Below are 22,631 nucleotides of genomic sequence, written 5' to 3'. Positions count from 1 at the left end.
AAGATCGAATATAAATCTATTTATTACTATTGAAGGTGATTATAATCTTTAGATTTCTACGAATTCGCAAGTATGGCCTCAATCTAAATGTATTTGAATGTGTGTGAACCTGTTGTGTTTTTTATAAGTTTAACAGCTATTCTTCCATCTAACAATATTGTTTTATCTTAAAATAATCAATAATATTCTAATAAATATTTGAACAAATTATCACATGTATTTGTACTTTACGTTTTATATAAGAAAATTCCAAAGAAAAACAAGATAAAGATTAAAGATAAAGATGAAGATCAAAAGTCACACTAATCGGCTCGTCAAAGTCCACTTGAGTTGGCCCGCATGACCCACACTGCCACTCGTTAGTCGTTAATACTTGCTATTTGACTTGTGCAGACCACACCATCTTACAATGCCAATACTTTTGCAAGGGTAAAGTAATATTATAACTCTTATTACCATTGGGTGAATTGTTCTATAGAAATTTGAAGAAGCCAGATTAATTTTTTATATACTAGTGGGTGCCCTTGTCTACTATAAACTATTTCAAAGGGATCATATATGGAACTATTAATGATCGTTTGTAACTGTATAAATTAATTTTTTTTTTACTTAAGCCGATTATTTTATAGGGATCATTGTGTAACTTTGCAATTGAAAAAAATCTAACATTATCTGTAACATTATCTGCTGTAACTTATAACTCGTCAAATATTACTAAAAGAAAGCTAAAAATAATTATTTAAAAAACAACTTTACGGAACCGAATTCATCAAAAACAAAATTGTAAAAAAATAAGAAAAATATCACCGTAACATATTAAAGTTAAATGTATTTTTTCGATTCGATCACTAAAGTTATTTTTTTGTGCAATAAACTATTAAAATCATATTTTATTAGTCAATTTGTAACAGTCCGAAATTTTCAGGTATTTATTTTATATTTATTTATGGAATTGTGAGTGGACTCAGCAAGTTGGAGCTCAAACTCGCCAAGTAGGATCGCGGATTTAGGCACGGGTTCGCATCCGGACTCGACGAGTCCAAGGGTGGACTCGGCGAGTCCACGCTGTGTGGTGAAACTCTAATTTCCGGGGATTGAGACCTATTTAAAGGGCCTTATGGCCGTCATTTGTGCTCACCCAACCCTTAGAGAGAAACCCTTGAGTGCTTGAACGTTTTGAGAGAAAAAGGAAGCATTCTTGACCCTTGCGTGTGTCATTTAGCAAAGAAGGAGAAGATTCTAGGCAAAAGGAAGCGAAGGAGGTTGCTATTATGTGGATTTGAAGCTTAGATCATCAATCTAGAGGTATGATTTCGAATTACTTTCTGTTTTGTGAAGTATAATGGGATCTAGGGCTTCTTATGGACATTTATGGGATGATTTGATGCCAAATAGTTCCCTTCTTGTGTTGAGGCTCTGGATCTGGATCCATAGAGGTCCAGAGAGCCTCACTCATCAAGCTTTATGTATAGCAATGGAGTTTATGACCTTGAGTTGTAGTATTTGAGACAAAAACATCATTTATAGTCATATAGAGATTGTATGTGCATCAAGATAGTGACTTTACGTGCTAAATAAGCTTGGAAGGACTGGATCTATGGGTTAATGGATTGGATCTGACCATATGAGCAAGTTTGAGTCATTGCATGGCACGGACTAGCCGAGTCCGAAGAACAGACTCGGCGAGTAGTATGAATGTTGCCCGACCACAAAGCGAGTGGTCTTGCCGAGTTGGGGAGGGTTGACTCAGTGAGTCAGGGGGAAGTCAGAGTGGACAGGTGGACTGAGTCAAGCTGGACTCGCCGAGTTGTTCTTGAGACTCGGCGAGTTGAGTCGTGGTGGCCCCACAACTCATGCCAGGTGGAACTCGTCGAGTTAGGAGGATACTCGACGTGTCAAGGGAGGATTTCAGGGAAATCAGTGTATACGCTCAGACTCGCCGAGTCACTATTGTGCACTCGCCGAGTCCGGTCAAAGTTGACCGTTGACTGTTGACCAACGTTGACCTAAGTTGACTTGTTAAGAGTAGTCAACCTTAGTTGGGAGAGTGTTAATTAGAGATGTATTATGATTTAGGAGGACTATAGCTCGGGAGATCGAGCACTAGTGATTTAAGGGTTCATGACTTACCGAGACACGCGAGGTGAGTCTTCTCACTATACTTTACCTTGAGTAGGTAACCAAAGTTATGTGATAGAGTATTTGTATGCTATGTATGTTATGTGTTGTACTGCATTATTTCTATGTGATTTATGTTGTGCATGTTTACAGAGTTAGAACCTGAGGGTTCACAGAGTTTGGGTGCACGGACCCACAGAGTTATAGCCTCGAGTGGCTAATATGTGTTATATATGGTATTTTGGGGAACTCACTAAGTTTTGTGCTTACAGTGTTTGATGTTATTGTTTCAGGTACTAGTGACGACCGCGGGAAGGCGCCGGCTTGATCCGTACACACACACGGAGTTTATACATTTGTGATCTTGGGATTTTGTATTTACTTGAATTGGATAATTAAATATGGTTGTTTTATGAATATTAAATGACGTATGTTTTATGAAAATTTGAAAATTTTGTTTTGAAATTTACGGTGTTACAATTTGGTATCAGAGCCTTGGTTTGAGGGATTCAGGTACACCTTCGGGAGTATCTGAACTCAAACTGAGGATTTGGAAAAATATTTTCAAAAGAAAATTTAACTTTTCTAAGAGTAAAAGATTTTTAGAGAAATTCAAGGAAGAAACGTGTGTACGATCAGTCAGTGCCCGAACAGTGATTTCCCAAAATACCCTTATATTATATGTTTATGATGTATTCTCTTGCTAGAGTAGGCTAGGTATTCTTATTAGGACTAGAGTGCCCTGATTTGTGATGCCTTAGCCTAGGGAGATGTGAGCTGCTATGAGATGCTTGAGAGCGAATAGGTAGCAGTGAGGAGCTTATGAGAGATCTGTTAGAGAGTGATAGAGTACTTAGAATTTGGGATCTGAAGAGGAGGATTTGGGGTGTGTACTGAGACGGTGTGGACAGTAGTATTGGGCCCGTACTACTGAAAGCACCGGGGCGGTGCACGGTCCAAATAAGAATCTTCGGAATACCAAGAATTAAGGAGGGATGAGTTGTCGAGTGTGAGTATGCTCGAGCGGATTCTAATTTATCATATGTTGTATTTCAGAGGTTGATCATGGTGAGGACACGTCATATGCTGGAAGGTGTCGGGGCTAGTGATGAGGAGATCCGACAGATCATTCATGAGGAGGTGGCTGCGGTCATCAGGGCAGAGATACCAGAGATGTTCGGGTCCATTAAGACCGCGCTGATCGAGACCTTCGACGAGTGTTATGCCGCTCTTTCTGAGGCTGCGGTTGCGGCGGCCACTGCAGCTATTGCTGCCGCTAGGCCGCAGGGTGGTGACGCGTTGCTGTTCCGGGAGTTCAGCAACACGAAACCATCGGAGTTTGATGGGACCCAGGACCCGGTGGCGGCCATGAGATGAATTTCTAACATAGAGGGGTGTTTCTTCACTTGCTCATCTCCTGAGCATTTGAGAGTACGGTTCGCGGTGAACCAGCTTCGCTTGGGAGTGAAGGACTGGTGGAAGTTTGTCACAACACACTTTTCGCCTGCTGAGCTTGCGGCAGTGACCTGGGAAAGGTTCACTGCCATGTTCCGAGATGAGTACGTTCCCCGGGTGGAGAGGGAGCGTTTGGCCCAGGAGTTTCTGACCCTCAAGCAGGGCACTGAGTCTGTTACAGTGATCACCAGGATGTTTCACGAGAGGGCGATGTTCTGCCCTGAGCATGTGTCCACTGAGCAGGCACGTATGAGTCGATATTTAAGTATTTTGAGACGGGATATTCGGGAGTTCGTGGCGAACTTCTCATACCGGACATTTTCTGAGCTTCAGGCAAATGCCTGGAAGAGGGAGATTGAGCTAGAGACCCAGGCTAGGGAGGAGGCTGAGTCTCATGGGAGGGATCGGCGGCCGGCACAATTCCAGCCGGCAGCCAAGCAGGCCAAGCCCGCTGATCCCAAATCAGGGAGCCAGAAGGGCCGCACTTGTGGAAAGTGCGCCAAGGGTCATGATGGAGTGTGTAGAGCGGGATCTTGCTACAAATGTGGCAAGGAGGGGCATATGGCCAAGGACTGCCCCAAGGGGTTTGCAGTATGTTTTCACTGCAACCAGACCGGACACCGGAAGGTGGAGTGTCCGCAGTTGCGGGGATCAGCTCAGGGAGCACCTCAGGGATCAGCCCTTGCCGCCATCAGAGCTACCGGTAGTGGGCCAGTGAAGGCCGAGGCGCCGAGGGCATGTGGGAGAGCATTTCAGTTGACCGCGGAGGAGGTCCGCGCAATGCCCGATGTCGTGGCTGGTATGTATTCTTTCGTGTCTTTATTATAATGTTGAAATATTATGCTTATATTATGTTATGCGTAGGTACTTTTCTTGTGAATTATGTACCTACCTTGGTATTATTTGACTCGGGTGCGAGTCGGTCCTTTGTATCTTTGGCTTTTAGTCAGCACATCAGTATTAGTCGCGAGGCGCTGAGTCGGCCTCTGAGAATTTCTATAGCTGACGAGAAGGCGATATATGCCACGGAGGTGATCCGCGGGTGCGTACTCGAGATTTTCGGTGTTGAGTTCCCGATTGATTTGGTTCCTATTGCCATGGGGGATGTTTGTGTCATCGTGGGCATGGACTGGTTGAGCAAGTTCGGTGCGGTTATCGACTGCGAGCAACAGCTAGTGACTATACGAGACCCTAGTGGGGGAGTTCTTACAGTGTACGGCGAGGGTACCCGTTCTGGATCAACATTTTGTTCGGACGCTAGGGTGAGGCGGTGTTTACAGCAGGGCTGTAAGGGTTTTGTGGCATACTTGTTAGATACGCGGGTTGATTCCAGGAGGCCGAGGTCGGTGGAGGAGGTTCCTATAGTGCGTGAGTTTCCGGATGTTTTTCCAGAGGAGTTGCCAGGGGTGCCTCCTGTGAGGCAAGTAGAGTTCGGTATTGATTTGGTCCCGGGGGGCCGCGCCTATCGCTAAGGTGCCTTATCGTTTTGCACCTCCACAGATGCAAGAGCTATCCTCGCAGCTGCTGGAGAAAGGGTTTATTCGGCTGAGTAGCTCGCCGTGGGGAGCGCCCATTCTATTTGTAAAGAAGAAGGATGGTTCACACCGGATGTGTATTGATTACCGAGAGTTGAACAAGCTGACGGTCAAGAACTGTTACCCGTTGACGAGGATCAACGATTTGTTCGACCAGTTGCAGGGAGCATCTTGGTTCTCCAAGATCGATTTGAGGTCCGGATACCATCAGGTGAGGGTACGAGATGAGGACGTCCAGAAGACGGCATTTAGGACGCGTTATGGGCATTATGAGTTTGTGGTGATGCCTTTCGGGCTCACCAATGCTCCGGCAGTGTTCATGGATCTCATGAACCGGGTATGTAGGCCGATGTTGGATCGGTTGGTGATCGTATTTATTGATGACATTTTGGTATATTCGAGATCTAAGGAGCAGCATGAGGAGCATTTGAGGGAGATCCTCGGAGTTCTGAGATCGGAGAGGCGTTATGCCAAATTCTCCAAGTGTGATTTCTGGTTGCGAGAGGTCCAGTTCCTAGGACATCTTGTTAACCAGGATGGGATATTGGTCGATTCGGCCAAAGTGGAGGCAGTGATGAGTTGGGAGGTGCCAAGGTCACCCTCCGAGATCAGGAGTTTTCTAGGGTTGGCTGGTTATTATCGGAGATTTATCAGGGATTTCTCTAAGATCGCAGTGCCACTCACTAAGTTGACCCGGAAGGGTGTTGCTTTTTCATGGGGTCCCAAGCAGCAGGCTTCCTTTGAGACGCTTCGCCAAAGGTTATGCGAGGCCCCGGTGTTAGCCCTCCCAGAGGGAATGGAGGACTTTGTTGTGTACTGCGATGCATCGATTTTGGGGTTAGGAGCGGTACTGATGCAGAGAGGGCATGTGATAGCGTATGCATCGAGGCAGTTGAAGCCTCATGAGTCGAGGTATCCCACCCATGACCTAGAGTTGGGGCAGTGGTGTTCGCCCTCAAGATTTGGCGCCATTATTTGTATGGGGTTCGGTGTACGATATACACGGACCATAAGAGTCTGAAGTATTTGATGGATCAGCCCAACCTAAATATGCGGCAGAGGAGGTGGTTGGATGTGGTTAAGGATTAGGATTGTGAGATCCTGTACCATCCGGGCAAGGCTAATGTGGTAGCCGATGCCCTGAGTCGTCGGGCGGAGAGTGCCCCGTTGCGAGGTGTATGTTTGCGTTTGACCGTGATGACTCCGGTGTTGGACACCATTCGGGGAGCACATGCTGAGGCAGTGAGGTCGGAAAACTAGAAGAGAGAGCGAGTTGTTGGATTGGTATCGGAGTTCGTTACTGATGGTCGGAGGCTTATGACTTTTCAGGGGCGTATTTGGGTATCGTTCGTGGGAGGTACGCGTGCCATTTTGATGGAAGAGGCTCATTGGTCGAAATTCTCGATCCATCCCGGGGCCACTAAGATGTATTTGGATTTGAGGAAGGAGTATTGGTGGCCCTGTATGAAGAGAGATGTTGCGTGGTTCGTCGAGAGGTGCTTAACCTGCCGTAAGGTTAAGGCCGAACATCAGAGGTCGCATCGTAAGTTGCAGCCATTGGAGGCTCCCGAATGGAAGTGGGAACAGATCACCATGGATTTTATCACCAAATTGCCAAGGACTGCTCGGGGAGTTGATGCAATTTGGGTGATTGTGGATAGGTTAACGAAGAGCGCTCACTTCCTTGCCATCAGTGAGAGTTCTTCCGCAGAGAAGTTAGCAGAGATATATGTGAGGGAAGTGGTATCGTGGCATGGGGTGCCGATCTCGATTGTCTTCGACCGGGACGTGCATTTCACTTCCAGGTTCTGGAAGAAGTTCCACGAGGAGTTGGGTACTAGGCTGCATTTTAGTACCGCATATCACCCCCAGACAGACGGACAGAGTGAGCGGACGATTCAGACCCTCGAGGACATGCACCGAGCATGTGTTTTGGATTTCGGGGGAAGTTGGGACACGTATTTTTCGTTGGCCAAGTTTTCTTACAACAACAGCCATCATTCGAGCATCAGTATGCCACCCTTTGAGCTGTTGTACGGGAGGAAGTGTCGGACCCTCATTTGTTGGGGAGAAGTCGGGCAGCGTGTTATGGGCAATACAGAGATAGTGCTTCAGACGACAGAGCAGATCCAGCAGGTCAGACAGAGGTTACTGACTGCTCAGAGTCGACAGAAGAGTTATGCGGACAGGCGTCGGTCCGAACTTGAGTTCCAGGTCAGTGATTTTGTGCTCCTGAAGTTCTCTCCTTGGAAGGGAGTGATCCGATTCAGGAAGAGGGGCAAGTTGGGGCCCCGATATATCGGACCATTTCGGGTAGTCGCGAGGGTAGGCAGGGTAGCCTATCGCTTGGATTTGCCAGCAGAGTTGGGGCAGATTCACGACACTTTCCATGTGTCGCAATTGCGGAAGTGTATAGCTGATGAGTCGGCAGTGGTTCCATTAGATGATATTCAGGTGGATGCGAGCCTGAATTATGCTGAGAGACCAGTGGCCATCAGAGATCGGAAAATCAAAGTTCTGAGGAACAAGGAGGTACCTTTGGTCTTGGTTCAATGGCAGCATCGGAAGGGGTTCGAGATGACGTGGGAACCGGAGCGTGAGACGCGAGAGCAACATTCGGAGTTATTTGCAGAGTGAGACTTCGAGGGCGAAGTCTAGTTCTAGTGGGAGAGAATTGTAACAGCCTGGAATTTTCAGGTATTTATTTTAGATTTATTTGTGGAATTGTGAGTGGACTCGGCGAGTTGGAGCTCAAACTCACCGAGTAGGATCGCGGATTTAGGCACGGGTTCGCGTCCGGACTCGGCGAGTCCACGCTGTGTGGTGAAACCCTAATTTCCGGGGATTGAGACCTATTTAAAGGGCCTTATGGCCGTCATTTGTGCTCACCCAACCCTTAAAGAGAAACCCTTGAGTGCTTGAACGTTTTGAGAGAGAAAGGAAGCATTCTTGACCCTTGTGTGTGTCATTTAGCAAAGAAGGAGAAGATTCTAGGCAAGAGGAAGCAAAGGAGGTTGCCATTCTGTGGATTTGAAGCTTAAATCATCAATCTAGAGGTATGATTTCGGATTACTTTTTGTTTTGTGAAGTATAATGGGATCTAGGGCTTCTTATGGACATTTATGGGATGATTTGATGCCAAATAGTTCCCTTCTTGTGTTGAGACTCTGGATCTGGATCCATAGAGGTCCAGAGAGCCTCACTCATCAAGCTTTATGTATAGCAATGGAGTTTATGACCTTGAGTTGTAGTATTTGAGACAAAAACATCATTTATGGTCATATAGAGATTGTATGTGCATCAAGATAGTAACTTTACGTGCTAAATAAGCTTGGAAGGACTGGATCTATGGGTTAATGGACTGGATCTGACCTTATGAGCAAGTTTGAGTCATTGCATGGCACAGACTCGCCGAGTCCAAAGAACAGACTCGGCGAGTAGTATGAATGTTGCCCGACCACAAAGCGAGTGGTCTTGCCGAGTTGGGGAGGGTTGACTCAGTGAGTCAGGGGGAAGTCAGAGTGGACAGGTGGACTGAGTCAAGCTGGACTCGCTGAGTTGTTCTTGAGACTCGATGAGTTGAGTCGTGGTGGCCCCACAACTCATGCCAGGTGGAACTCGTCGAGTTAGGAGGGTACTCGACGTGTTAAGGGAGGATTTCAGGGAAATCAGTGTATACGCTCAGATTCACCGAGTCGCTATTGTGCACTCGCCGAGTCCGGTCAAAGTTGACCGTTGACCAACGTTGACCTAAGTTGACTTATTAAGAGTATTCAACCTTAGTTGGGAGAGTGTTAATTAGAGATGTATTGTGATTTAGGAGGACTATAGCTTGGGAGATCGAGCACTAGTGATTTCAGGGTTCACGACTTACCGAGACATGTGAGGTGAGTCTTCTCACTATACTTTACCTTGAGTAGGTAACCAGAGTTATGTGATAGAGTATTTGTATGTTATGTATGTTATGAGTTGTACTGCATTATTTCTATGTGATTTATGTTGTGCATGTTTACAGAGTTAGAACCTGAGGGTTCACAAGGTTTGGGTGCACGGACCCACAGAGTTATAGCCTCGAGTGGCTAATATGTGTTATATATGGTATTTTGGGGAACTCACTAAGCTTTGTGCTTACAGTGTTTGATGTTATTGTTTCATGTACTAGTGACGACCACGGGAAGGCGCCGGCTTGATCCGTACACACACACACGGAGTTTATACATTTGTGATCTTGGGATTTTATATTTACTTGAATTGGATAATTAAATATGGTTGTTTTATGAATATTAAATGAAGTATGTTTTATGAAAATTTGAAAATTTTGTTTTGAAATTTACGGTGTTACACAATTAAACCATTTATCGCGAAATTAAAAGGTTTATCGATTGTACTTAGATGCTTAATATGTCAAAGTTGCTTACATGTAACTCGTATGTGGGCTAGTGATGTGGCAAAGAAAGTAAATCGGTCCAACAACCCTATTAATTGAAACACTCATTTGGACCTCTACTCACTTGTTTCTTACCCATTCGTGAAAACTCAAAATTTTCTTCATCCGACTGTTGCCATATTCAAGAACTTCTTCCAAATCGTCGACTACAAGGAATTGGTTCCAAGTTGCTCGTATCCAGGTTTGAGACGTTGTGAAGATATGTGATTGTGATGTTCCAGCTAAGGATTGTTGTTAGGTGCATTTCATGCATTCATTTTGTAGTTTTAGTTCATAAAAGTGCATTGCATTTAGGTTTAAACTCATGCATTTTGCATATTTTTTGGGATTTTTCGTGATGCAATTCCATTCACACACTTTTATGATATTTCAGGGACTTTTGAAGGTTGGATCTTGATGGAGGAAGTTAAAAAGAGTTGGAGACAATGTTTCAGAAGTTTTGGAGCATTGAAGAAGAGAGAGAATGAAGAAATTAAGAATTTGGCTTCACAGGAGTTTACACAGGGTGTAAATGATAGCTTATAGTTTACACGGGCCGTGTAAACGCATATGCAAGAGCATTCTACTTCGAGGGCCTGGAAGGATTGAGCATTCTACTTTTCTTTTTTACACGGTCGTGTAAATGGAAACCTTTAATTTACACGGACCGTGTAAACGTCTCGACAATTTTTAAAGTAGTTTTATTCTCTTATAATTTAGACAATCAGTTTGGTGGGAAGTTAGGTCGGATTTTGGGCAGAGAGAAGGCGATTTTCAGAGCTTTTGGAAGTAGATTAACACTTGGAAACACTTTAATTTCCTTTTTGTAAGTCAATTTGAAGTTTAAACTTGTTTGATTTGTAGGTCAACCTAGACATGTGTGGTTGATTTCACTATCATTTCCGAATCTAAATTCTTAAGTATGTGTTGTGAAGTTGTAACTTGAATTTGATTTGTGTTTAACATCTAGTAATCTTTGATTTAATATTAATCATGTGTTTGGTTGGTTCTCTTTTTCACTTGATCAATGAATTAGGGTTCTATTCAATCTAGTTAATCAAATTATGAAATTCGTATATGTTTTATGATTTGATGTTAGTAACACATACTTGGTTGTAATTAGATCAAAATTAGTGCAATCAAGGATTAAATGTTTACATTCCCAAGCTTAAGAGGAATGTTAAACATTGTTGGTAATTAGTGCAAGAACTTAATGTCATTTAATGATTTGATGCAAGAACTTATTTGAATTGAATCAATTAAATGAAGTTTTATTTGAAGAACTTGTTTTGAATAAAATACTTTTGCCAATTTTGATATTAGAGTTTATTAATATCTAACTTACCAACCTAGATTGAACATGAGTTATAATCATATTACATCTTTCAACATAATACATGTATAAGAGTCAGAATCGAAAATGTACTTCTTTTACTGCGTTTTGTTATCAATCTTTCTTATTTATGAAGTTTAATTCAAGTTCAAACACAATCCCCCATTTTAATATTATTTGTATATTGTGTGAAAATATGGCAAGATAAGAAGTCATGTATTCCTGTGGACCGATCCTGCTTACTCTATACTATCTTTAGTATAAGAAATAGTAGTGATTTAAGCTTTATTAATATTATTTTATCCCATTATTTGTTGGTTTGACAGTCAAACAATTGTACATGTTGGAAACTAACTGTTAACGTATCCCACTAGGAATACGTCAAAGATAACGAAATTGTCACCTAAGGATAACATAGTCAATGGTCATCGCTTAACAAGTGTTAGTTCCGGACCCTCGCCTTCGCAACCTCTCACTTATGTCCCGGCGCCCTAGCACCAAAGCCAGGCATAGGACGAGAAGCACCGGTCTACAGCAAGACAAAATAGTACTAGACGCTCCCCAAAGCGACATGTGTAGCGTACAGGACACTGCCTTCTGGTAGTTCTGCACCAATAGAGAGCAATCACTAGTGGAGCACGATCAGCCAATAGGACACCCCTACATCCTATCGGCTCAGAAAGGACAAAAAGGTATTGTTGAAGTCTGTCCTCACGACCACAAGTATAAAAAGAACCCTTCTCCTCCAAGAGAAGGATCGCCTCTTCCTCTATCTTAAGTTAAACCCTTGTTCTCTCATTTAGATATTGACTAGACCGTTGGAGCTTCTTTACGAGATCCCCTCCCGGACGACAACTGACGTATATTATTTCCTTGTGATTCACAGGCTTAACTGGATCAAGACATCCAGTAATGGCGTTAAGTGAAATATCCCAAAAACACGGTCCAAAAATTTTGTTTATAATTATTAATAAAACCATAGTTATCAAAACATCACATGAAAATCATAAGTCATTGTTTCTCAAAACTTCATAACCATATGTCAAACATATCATAGTAAAAACATCCCAGGCTAAAATCATGGTGTGTGAACTGCAGTTATCCCGAGCTCTTCCATTTGCTACCGGAAGTAATTGAAACCAAAACTGAAAACTGTAAGCACGAAACTTAGTAAGTCTCCCCAAACTACCACATACCATACACATAATCACATAATAACATAACATGGGCCTTTCCCGCTATATCCGACCCTATCCGACATCGAGCCCCGCCCGACATCGAGCAAAGCTCAGTATACATATAACATATCAACAAATACACATAAATAATCACATAACATAAACATATAAACATTCATCGGGTCCATCCCGACATCGGACTGAAATCCGGAAACATATAAACATTCATCGGGCTTTTCCCGGCATCGGACCGAAGTCCGGAAACATATAAAACAAGCACATGCAAGAATCACAAAGACATCAAGCATACAAACATTCCTTGGGCACCGCCCGACATTGGATCGGAATCTGAAAACATAATAACCTACATCGGGCATTGCCCGACATCGAACCTTAGTTCGGAACATACTAACATACATAAACGGGCCGACATTGGTGCCTTCGACATATTCCTATAGGAGAAAACACACCTCGCAAAGCTGAATGCGGAATCTCATGGTAAAGAATCTCTAATGGTTGCTCCAACGACTCCCCAACTATCATTATCATAACAACACTTAGTCAAAATCCTATAATCCTTCTTAGGTTAAAATAACCATTTTACCCCTAGTCTAATTTGGACCATATCCTAGGCCCAATTCTATCTAATCTTTCCAAGCCTACTAATAGCCCACTAATGGCCCAATTCTCTAAATTGGTCCCAACACCTCAAATAGGCCTTCCCCTATGCCCAAACATATCCTTAGCCCAATAACTGACTCTTGGTGGCCCACTAAGGCCTAGAAGCTAAGAAGTCCAAAGATTGGCCCAAAATGACGTGAAGCCCAAATCTGTGAGTACGCAGGGTGTACTCCTTTGTATGCTAAGCGTATAGGCTGCATGGCTTGTATGATGCACGTACTGGCTTATACACCCATCATACCACCATGTTAAGCCATATTCCTCAAAAGTGCTTAATCCCTTAAGACGTTAAGCCTAAAATACAGATCTGAGTCCATTAGCATGTCTTAACTCATAAAGTCGATTACTTGGTGGCTTGAAACCCACCAAATGGACCCAAACTTGGAATATAGCAACTAACTTCCATGGAAATGACTATAACTCATGCATGGTCACAAAAGGACCTTAAAGATCGAGACTTTACTATTATTGAGACACATTTAGCACTAAGGGTGGCAACCTAAGCCTAGAAATGGATTGGACTCATAAAAATCCATTCTTGGGACCTAAAAAGGTCCAAAACTCCATTAACATAAATCTAAGCATTCATGAGGCAAGTTGAAAGCTTTTTACCTCAAATGAGTGCCAAAAGGTGATGTTATCTCAAATCCTTGAGCTCAAGCTCCTCAAGTTCTTCTTCTTCAACTTCTTCCCTCTCCTTTCGAGCTTCTAAACATCACAATGAACATCACAAGGCCAAAAACACACAAGGATGAGGAATGAGAGGCTGGTAAGGAGACTAGGGTTTGAGTCATAATTTTGTATTTATATGGCTTAAACCCTAAAAATTAGGGTTTTGAGTCTGCTTGCGTACATTGCGCGTACACCTTGGTACGATGTGCGTAAACACCTCCGCCCCCGCATCCAATGTTGCACTAAGTCCCGCGTACGCCAAGCTTACGCCCAGCGTACATCTTCGGGTAGCCCAATCCGATCGACTCACTTGAGGCTTCTAAACCCTTAGAATCATTTCAAAACACAACTCCATTCCATTTCAATACAGATTCATTCAATTTCATCGTCAAGCAACGTTTGAAGATCATTCAATCGGTAAATCTCATCAATTCTAGTAGTGTTCAGATATGATTACTTATTCCCCAAGGTTTATTTGTTTCATTATATGATAATTATTAGGTTACAATTTTTGGATGATATTAATTTTGTTTATGAATTTTACTATGCATTTTAATCATTTCATCCAAGTTACTGTTTTTATGAATTCAATGGAAGGCTAAATCATTAGGTTACTTCCGGGGATGTTTAGGACTTTTGGATGAACACACTTGATTATTACTTGGCTCTAGTTAATTTCAATTGCCATGTTGTGTTTATATGATAATCTTTTGGTCATAATGATTGAATTTGGGTTATATTAATTTGTGTGATTTCATAATTAAAATAGTACATTGTTAATTTGAAACTTCCCGCAGCAGGTGCATCAGTTGTATCAGCGACGGGGGGAGGAGTTGGTAGGGGTTTTCAGTACAGGGACTTCGATAACACGAAGCCCCCTACTTATGATGGGACGTAGGATCCCATCAAGGCTATGAGGTGGATTTCAGATGTGGAGGGGTGTTTCTTCACCTGCTCGTGTCCTACTGACCAGAAGGTCAGGTGTGCTCTGAACCTGCTTAGGTTGGGGGCCAAGGACTGGTGGAGGCTTGCGACTGGGTCATACTCTGATCATCAGAGAGCTACTGTTACTTGGGAGCAGTTCACGGATATGTTTCGTGCCCGTTACATTCCACGGGTTGAACGGGATCGATTGTCACAGGAGTTTTTGAGTTTGAGACAGGATGGGGATTTGGTGACGGAGATCACCCGGATGTTCACTGAGAGGGCGATGTTTTGCCTGGAGTTTGCTTCAGAGCAGTTTCAGATGACCCGTTATCTGAGCATGCTCAAGACGGATATCCGTCAGTTTGTGTCTACCCAGCGATGTGATACTCTTCTAGAGTTGCAGGAGGCCGCCAGACGGCGTGAGTTGGAGATTGAGCAACAACTGAGAGAACAGCGGCAGGCCCCGGCGCATTCTCAGCCGGCCCCGAAGCGTTCTAAGACTGCTGATACTAGGATCAGGGCTCAGCAGAACCACACATGTGGGAAGTGTGGAAAGGGTCATTCTGGTGTGTGTCGAGCTGGTAGTGGACTACGATTGTGAGATTCTTTACCATCCTGGTAAAGAGAATGTAGTGGCGGACGCTTTGAGCCACAAGTCAGGAGGGTCTTCCACCCCAGCGGTATGTATGAGGATATTAGTGGATTCTCCGCCGATGGGTTTGATCAGAGATGCCCAAGTCGAGGGAATCCGCCCGGAAAATTGGAAGCTGGAAAGGATCAAAGGCGAGGACACCCAGTTTGTGAAGGATAGTCGGGGACTATTAACCTGATGTGGTCGGGTTTGGGTCCCGATGACGGGTGGGGTTAGGCAGACGGTTATGGAAGAGGCTCATAAGTCTCATTTCTCTATTCACTCGGGGGCCACCAAGATGTATCGAGATTTCAGTTTGAGTTATTGGTGGCCGTGCATGAAGCGGGAAATAGCTTGGTACGTTAAGAGATGCTTGACCTGTAGGATGGTCAAGGCCGAGCATCAGAGGCCGCATGGGAAACTGCAGCCCCTAGAGATTCCTATGTGGAAATGGGAACAGATCACGATGGACTTTATTACCAAATTGCCGAAGACAGCAAGGGGGTTTGATGCTATATGGGTCATCGTGGATCGACTAACCAAGAGCGCCCATTTCTTGGCTATTCGAGAGGGCTCATCGGCTGAGAAACTGGCCAAATTGTACGTTCAGGAGATCGTGTCGCGCCATGGGTTCCTGTCTCCATTGTCTCTGATCGGGATGTCAGGTTTACCTCTCGCTTCTGGCAAAAGTTTCACGAGGAGCTAGGCACGCGGTTTCGCTTCAGCACAGCATTCCACCCGCAGACCGATGGCCAGAGCGAGCAGACTATTCAAACCCTCGAGGACATGTTGAGGGAATGTGTCATTGATTTCGGCAGGAGCTGGGACTCCCACCTACCGCTTGCGGAGTTCGCCTACAACAACAGCCATCACTCTAGTCTGGGCGCCCCGCCATTCGAGTTGTTGTACGGGCAGAGATGTCGCACCCTGGTCTGTTGGGGAGAAGTTGTATATAGGGTAATAGGTAGTACGGAGGTGGTTTTGCAGACTACCGAAAAGATCCATCAAGTTAGACAACGCTTGCAGACCGCTCAGAGTCGATAGAAGAGTTATGCCGACAAATGCCGATCCGAGTTGGAATTTCAGGTGGGGGACAAGGTACTCCTGAAGGTCTCGCCCTGGAAGGGCGTGATCCGCTTCAGGAACAGGGGAAAATTGGGTCCCCGATATATCGGACCGTTCAGGATCAATACCAGGGTTGGCAAGGTGGCTTACAGGTTAGAGCTGCCGGAGGAGCTTAGTCGGATACACAACACTTTCCACGTTTCGCAGCTGCGAAAGTGCGTTATGGATCAGGAGACGGTGGTGTCGCTGGATGATATTCAATTCGATGAGCGCCTGAACTATGTGGATAGGCCCATGACCGTAATGGAGAAAAAGGTGAAGATACTAGGGAACGAAGGAAATACCTTTGGTGAAGGTACAATGGGAGCATCGGAAGGGATCCGAATGGATGTGGGAGGCAGAGGCAGAAATGCGAGAACATTATTTGGGACTATTCACCGCAGCAGACTTCGAGGACGAAGTCTAGTTCAAGTGGGGGAGAATTGTAACATCCCGATTCCAGGTATAAATTTAATTAAAGAATAATTGGTCTTATGCCCTACTCGGCGAGTTGGTTTCCCTACTCGCCGAGTAGCAGTGGGAATGGAACGCGTGTTTAGTGAGGGACTCGGCGAGTAGGAGCTGGCAGATGAAACCCTAAATTCTGGGGGTTTTACACCCTATTTAAAGGATCATTGGCCTCCACCAGCCTCCCCTTATGCTTCTTGTCCCTCTCAAACCCTAAAACATGTATGTGTGTGTTCTTTCGTGTCCAAGATTGAAGGAGTAACCTTGGAAGGAAGCATTTGAAGAAGCAAGGAAAAGCAAGGCCAGGAACTCAGGAAAGCTAACGGATTGCATCAGACATCACTCTCTGGAAGGTAATAGGTTATTCCTTAAGCTCTTTTCACTTTGAACCTCCCTTGGATGGGTGTTATGAAGGACTCTCCATGTTTAAGCTGAGATCTGAAGTTATAACTTCAGATCTGGACTTCCCTTGACCTCTAGATCCATAAAGTTCCCAGATTGTGCAAGGTTGAAACTCTCCCAAGGTGTAAAACTCCATTAAAGAGCTTAGATTGATCATTTCGGGCCTTTAGAGACTTGCATGTACGTAAAGATTGCAACTTTATGTGATAAACGTGCCTTAGGAGCTTGGATCTGTAATTTGGGGCCTTGCCATGGCTTAAAGAGCATCTGCATGGACTCGGCGAGTTGATTAAGGGACTCGGCGAGTCCGTTGAAGATGGCCATGAACTCGGCGAGTTCGTTGAAGATTGCCTTGAACTCGGCGAGTTGGCTACGGTTTCTCCCAAAATCTTGGCCGCATTTGAACTCGATGAGTTAAAAGGAGACCTCGGCGAGCAAATCAAGGATTTCACGACTTCTTGAACTCAGGAAGAACTCGGCGAGTCGGCGGCCTGCACTCGGCGAGTCGAGTCAACATAGACTGTTGACTCTGACTGTGGACTTTGACTTGGACCAAGGGGTTGATCAATTGAATTCTGTGGGTTTCTGGGATTGGGAGATTTATGAAAAAAGTCGTGTGGTACTTTTAGGTAGTGGAGTTCGTGTTGGACCCGAGAGTTGATCTTTCTTATTTCCGACGACAGTTGCGAGGTGAGTTATCCTCACTATACTAAGGGGTCTAAGGCACCAAGGCCGGCCTATTGGATTTGATATCCTAGTAGTTATTGTTATGTTAACTATGAGTTAGTGATGCATGCCAGTTGATGTGCTAGTTAGGTAGATCTGTAGGACTGCCTGTGATACTGATTGATTGCCTGTATGTGCATTTATCTGTTACATTTCGACATGTTATGTGGGGTGGGGTGAGGTTGTACTGCTCCGTGCGGTAGCCAACAAACCCGAGAGCATTCTGGATACGAGCTGAGGGACCCGTAGGCATTCCAGACTCGTACTGAGGGCTCGATGGCATTCCAGATACGAGCTGAGGGCCCGCTAGGCATTCCAGACTCGTACTGAGGGCCCAGGGGTAGTACAGCTTGTAAAGCTGTGGACCCAGTGCATGTTGTTCTGTTTTTGATTGATATGATATGCTAATGTTGATATTGTTATGTGGACTGTATGTGTATCGGTATTTTGGGGGTAACTCACTAAGATCTCGGGCTTACAGTTTCAGTTTATTGTTTCAGGTACCTCAGGGGATCGCGGCAAGGCGAAGGCATGATCGTACAGCTCCTCCTATTGTGTTATGTTTCTGGGAAATCTCTGATATAAATGTATTTTGAAAACAAAGTTGTAATGTTTTGATGAATTCGACGTGTTTTTGAAAATTTAAATTTGGCTTAAATTTTGAGTGTTACAATGCTAAAATGAAACGAATAATTCATGAGCGTCCTAAACCATGTCTAAGACGTCTCCTGGGACGTCCAACGTCCCACATCGCCTGATTTCACTGTTTTGAGCCACACAATATAAATCGGGACATATGCATTTGTTTTTAGGGTTCCCACTGGCAAAAATCAGAGCTCTTACCTACGATTTTGAGGCTTCTAAACCCTTAGAATCATTTCAAAACACAACTCCATTCCATTTCAATACAGATTCATTCAATTCATCGTCAAGCAACGTTTGAAGATCATTCAATCGGTAAATCTCATCAATTCTAGTAGTGTTCAGATACGATTACTTATTCCCAAGGTTTATTTGTTTCATTATAGGGAAATCTTCAATAAAGTCCTAAAATTTTGGTCCGGTTTACGTTATAGTCCTAAACTAATTTTTGTTTACGAAAAAGTCCTATAAACCGGCAAAAGTATGCATTTTGACCCCTTTTGACCGGTTGGAACCGGCAACAAATTAATTTTGGACTATTTCATAAACTAACCTAAAATATTGGGACTATTTCACAAAATGACCTAAAATATTGGGATTTTTTCTGCAAAAAAATATTAGGACTTTTCTACAAACAAAAACTTTATTATTATTATTATTATTATTATTATTATTATTATTATTATTATTATAAACAAGTATACTAATTTTTAAATTCATTATTATTAATATTTTTAATAATACATATAAATACACTTAAATAAAAATATATTAAAGAAATTATTTAAAGGTGAAGGTGGTGGTGATGGTAATGCTTTAAGCATTGAAATTACTGCTTGTATGTTCTCACTTTGTATATGATCATTTCACATTTCTTATTATTGTTTTCAATTCAAAATATTAACACTTAACAATTTAAAAGAAGTTGCCTATTTGTAAAATTATGTATGAATAGTTTAAGATAAAAGGATTTCTCACTTTGTATATAAAATTTCTTAAGGTAGAATGATTTATTTTCAAATCCAACAGATCCACAATAAATATTTACATTGGTGGCCCATATCAAAATTCGAAAACATTAATTAAAATATCTTATTTAATAGAAAGTAATATGATTTATTTCGTTTTATCACACTATATTTGCTATGTTTCCAAAAAAACCACAACGATAAAGTAATGAAAAAGAGCAACACACATGTTGGTAATTCAAAAATACTTACACACAAGACATACACGCATATCACATGCTCACTATTTGTAAGCAATTTGAAAAATCAGTAGCTTCTTTTAAATTGTTAAATGTTAATATTCTGAATTAAAACAATAATAACAAAATGTGAAATGGCGTATACAAAGTTAGAATATACTAACAGACATTCATGATTTCAAAGCTTAAAGCATTATCATCCGCTCAACCTTCACCTTTATAAAATGTCTTTAATGTTTTTTTCATTTAAATGTATTTATATGTATTATTAATAATATTAATAATAACAAATTTAAAAAATAATATACTTATTTATATTTTTAATATAATAGTAATAAGGTTTTTGTTTGCAGAAAAAACCCTAATATTTTTTGTTTTTGCAGAAAAGTCCCAATATTTTCGGTCAATTTATGAAATAGTCATAAATTAATTTGTTACCGGTTCCAACCAGTCAAAAAGGGTCAAAATGCAAATTTTTGCCGGTTTTTGGGACTTTTTAGTAAACAAAAATTAGTTTAGGACTAAAACATAAACCGAACTAAAATTTTAGGACTTTATTGGAGATTTCCCTTCATTATATGATAATCATTAGGTTACAATTTTTTGGATGATTTTAATTTTGTTTATGAATTTTACTATGCATTTTAATCATTTCATCCAAGTTACTGTTTTTATGAATTCAATGGAAGGCTAAATCATTAGGTTACTTCCGGGGATGTTTAGGACTTTTGGATGAACACACTTGATTATTACTTGGTTCTAGTTAATTTTAATTGCCATGTTGTGTTTATATGATAATCTTTTGGTCATAATAATTGAATTTGGGTTATATTAATTTGTGTGAATTCATAATTAAAATAGTACATTGTCAATTTGAAACTTCCCGAAAATACGACCCAAAATTTTTTGTTTTAACATTAACTAACAACATAATCTCGAATATCATATTATCAAACCATGTCTCGTGTATCTCAAAAATTCATAACAATGTATCAAATCAAAACCGATATAAAAAAACATGTGTAAAATATCATAGTATAACTCCCAGGGTAAAATTGTGGTGTGTGCCATGCCATCAACCTGAGCCCTTCACCTTGCTAGCTGAAGTACCTGAAACCAAACTGAAATTGTAAGCACGAAGTTTAGTGAGATCCCCAAACTACCACATACCATACATCAACATAATAATCACATACTAGGCATTGCCCACTGCATCAGACCTAAGTCCGGAACTAACTAGGGTCTCGCCCCCTACATCGGACTGAAGTCCAGAACTGCATCGGATCGAAGTCAAGAACTAACCCGGGGCCTTGCCCCCTGCATCGGACCTAGTCCGGAACTGCCTTGGACCAAAGTCCGGAACTAACCAGGGCCTTTCCCTCTGCATCGAACTGAAGTCCGAAACTGACTGTACATATCATAGCATTAGCATAAACACATATACTGCATACTACATTGGACCGTAGCCCAAAACATATAACACATAATCCTGCTTGAGTCACGGAGACATCAAACATACTAACTATTGCATTGGACTGAAGTCCGGAAACTACTGCTAACTAAACAGGTCGGCATTGTGGCCTTTGACCCATTCCTACTAGAAGGAAACTCACCTCGTACGACTGACTGCTAAAATGATGATCGGGAGATGTCTGACTACTGCTACGGTAGCTCACCGACTACAAATCCCATAAAAACACTTAATCAAACATTGATAACTAATATTAGGGTAAAATGACTATTTTACCCTCTGGTCAAGGTCAACGTCCTGGTCAAAGTTAACTTCCACTTGACCTGACTCGCCGAGTTAGGCTGCCAACTCGTCGAGTCCCTATCTTTCCTTCTATTCTCCCACCCAACACTACTCGTCGAGTTTGTCAAAGACTCAAAGAGTTCTCCTTCTACATTAAAGTCGATTCGACCTTCAACTGACTCGCCGAGTTGTATGAAAAACTCGTCGAGTTCCCTTTCAACATAAGAACACACCCAACCTATGACTCGCCGAGTCGTATGAACAACTCGTCGAGTCCGCCTACTTCCAGATCCAAGTCTTAACTCACTGAGTCCTTACTCTACTCACTACACAGACTCACTACTATTGAACCGAGAGTCTAAGACTCATGACCCGAATCGCCGAGTCCTTTGCATGCAGATTCCATACAGTCGGTTCTAATAAACTTTAGTGCATCCAATTCGTAGATCTAAGCTCCCGGGACTATCTGAACATGTAAAGTTTCTAACTTTACGTGTATCTAAGATGAAATGAAGCAATAACACTAAAACTTTGCTATTATGGGGGGTTATTAGACCAAAACAAAGCCATGGCTTCCAAAAGGTGGTCTCCTTGAGCTTTTGGAGCTCAAGAGAGGCTAGATATGAGATATGACTCGATCACAAGGCTTTATCACAAAGAATTTGGGGGTTTTGAGCTTAAAACCAACAATTTGGGGACAAACTAGATCTATTAGCACAATAATCAAGATGGAAACTTCATTACCAAAAGGGATGGCCAAAGAGGAGTGTATTCTGGATCTAATTCTTCTTCCTTGAGCTCTTCTACCTTCTCCTTCTTCTCCTTGCTCCAAAATGCACCAAAAGTTCCTTCACAAGGCAAATATCACTCACACACACACTTCAAGGAGGCTAGGGTTTTGGGAATAAGTCTATGGGAAGTGAAGGAGGCTGGGTTGGGGCTATAATGACGTTTAAATAGGGTGCAAACCCTTGAAATTAGGGTTTCATCCAAACTGGCAGACTCGCCGAGTCCGAGAATATGGACTTGTCGAGTCGCCAACTTAAATCGCGTGTAAATCCCGTCTCTACTCGATGAGTCAGGCTACTGATTCGTCGAGTACCCCTCAAGAATGAAAATTACTTTATTTAAATCACAAACCAGAAATTCACCAGTTGTTCCAAGTTCAAGTAGTTTAGGAACAAAGACAATTGGTTGAATCCACATTTATTATTCCAAGTTGTGATATCAAATTAGACCTGACTATTTGATAACATGATACGAGTTTTCCATGTATGTGTTTTAGAAATTCGTGTTTCGTGTTTATTCGTGTCTGATGCGTATTTTAAATTCATGTTTTGTGTCTTACACGTGTCAAACATATACTTGAGACT

The sequence above is a fragment of the Lactuca saligna genome, chromosome 5 (assembly GCF_052625555.1).
Source record: "Lactuca saligna cultivar CGN05327 chromosome 5, ASM5262555v1, whole genome shotgun sequence".
In the NCBI taxonomy this organism is placed as follows: Eukaryota; Viridiplantae; Streptophyta; class Magnoliopsida; order Asterales; family Asteraceae; genus Lactuca; species Lactuca saligna.
This window is presented reverse-complemented; position numbering follows the sequence as displayed.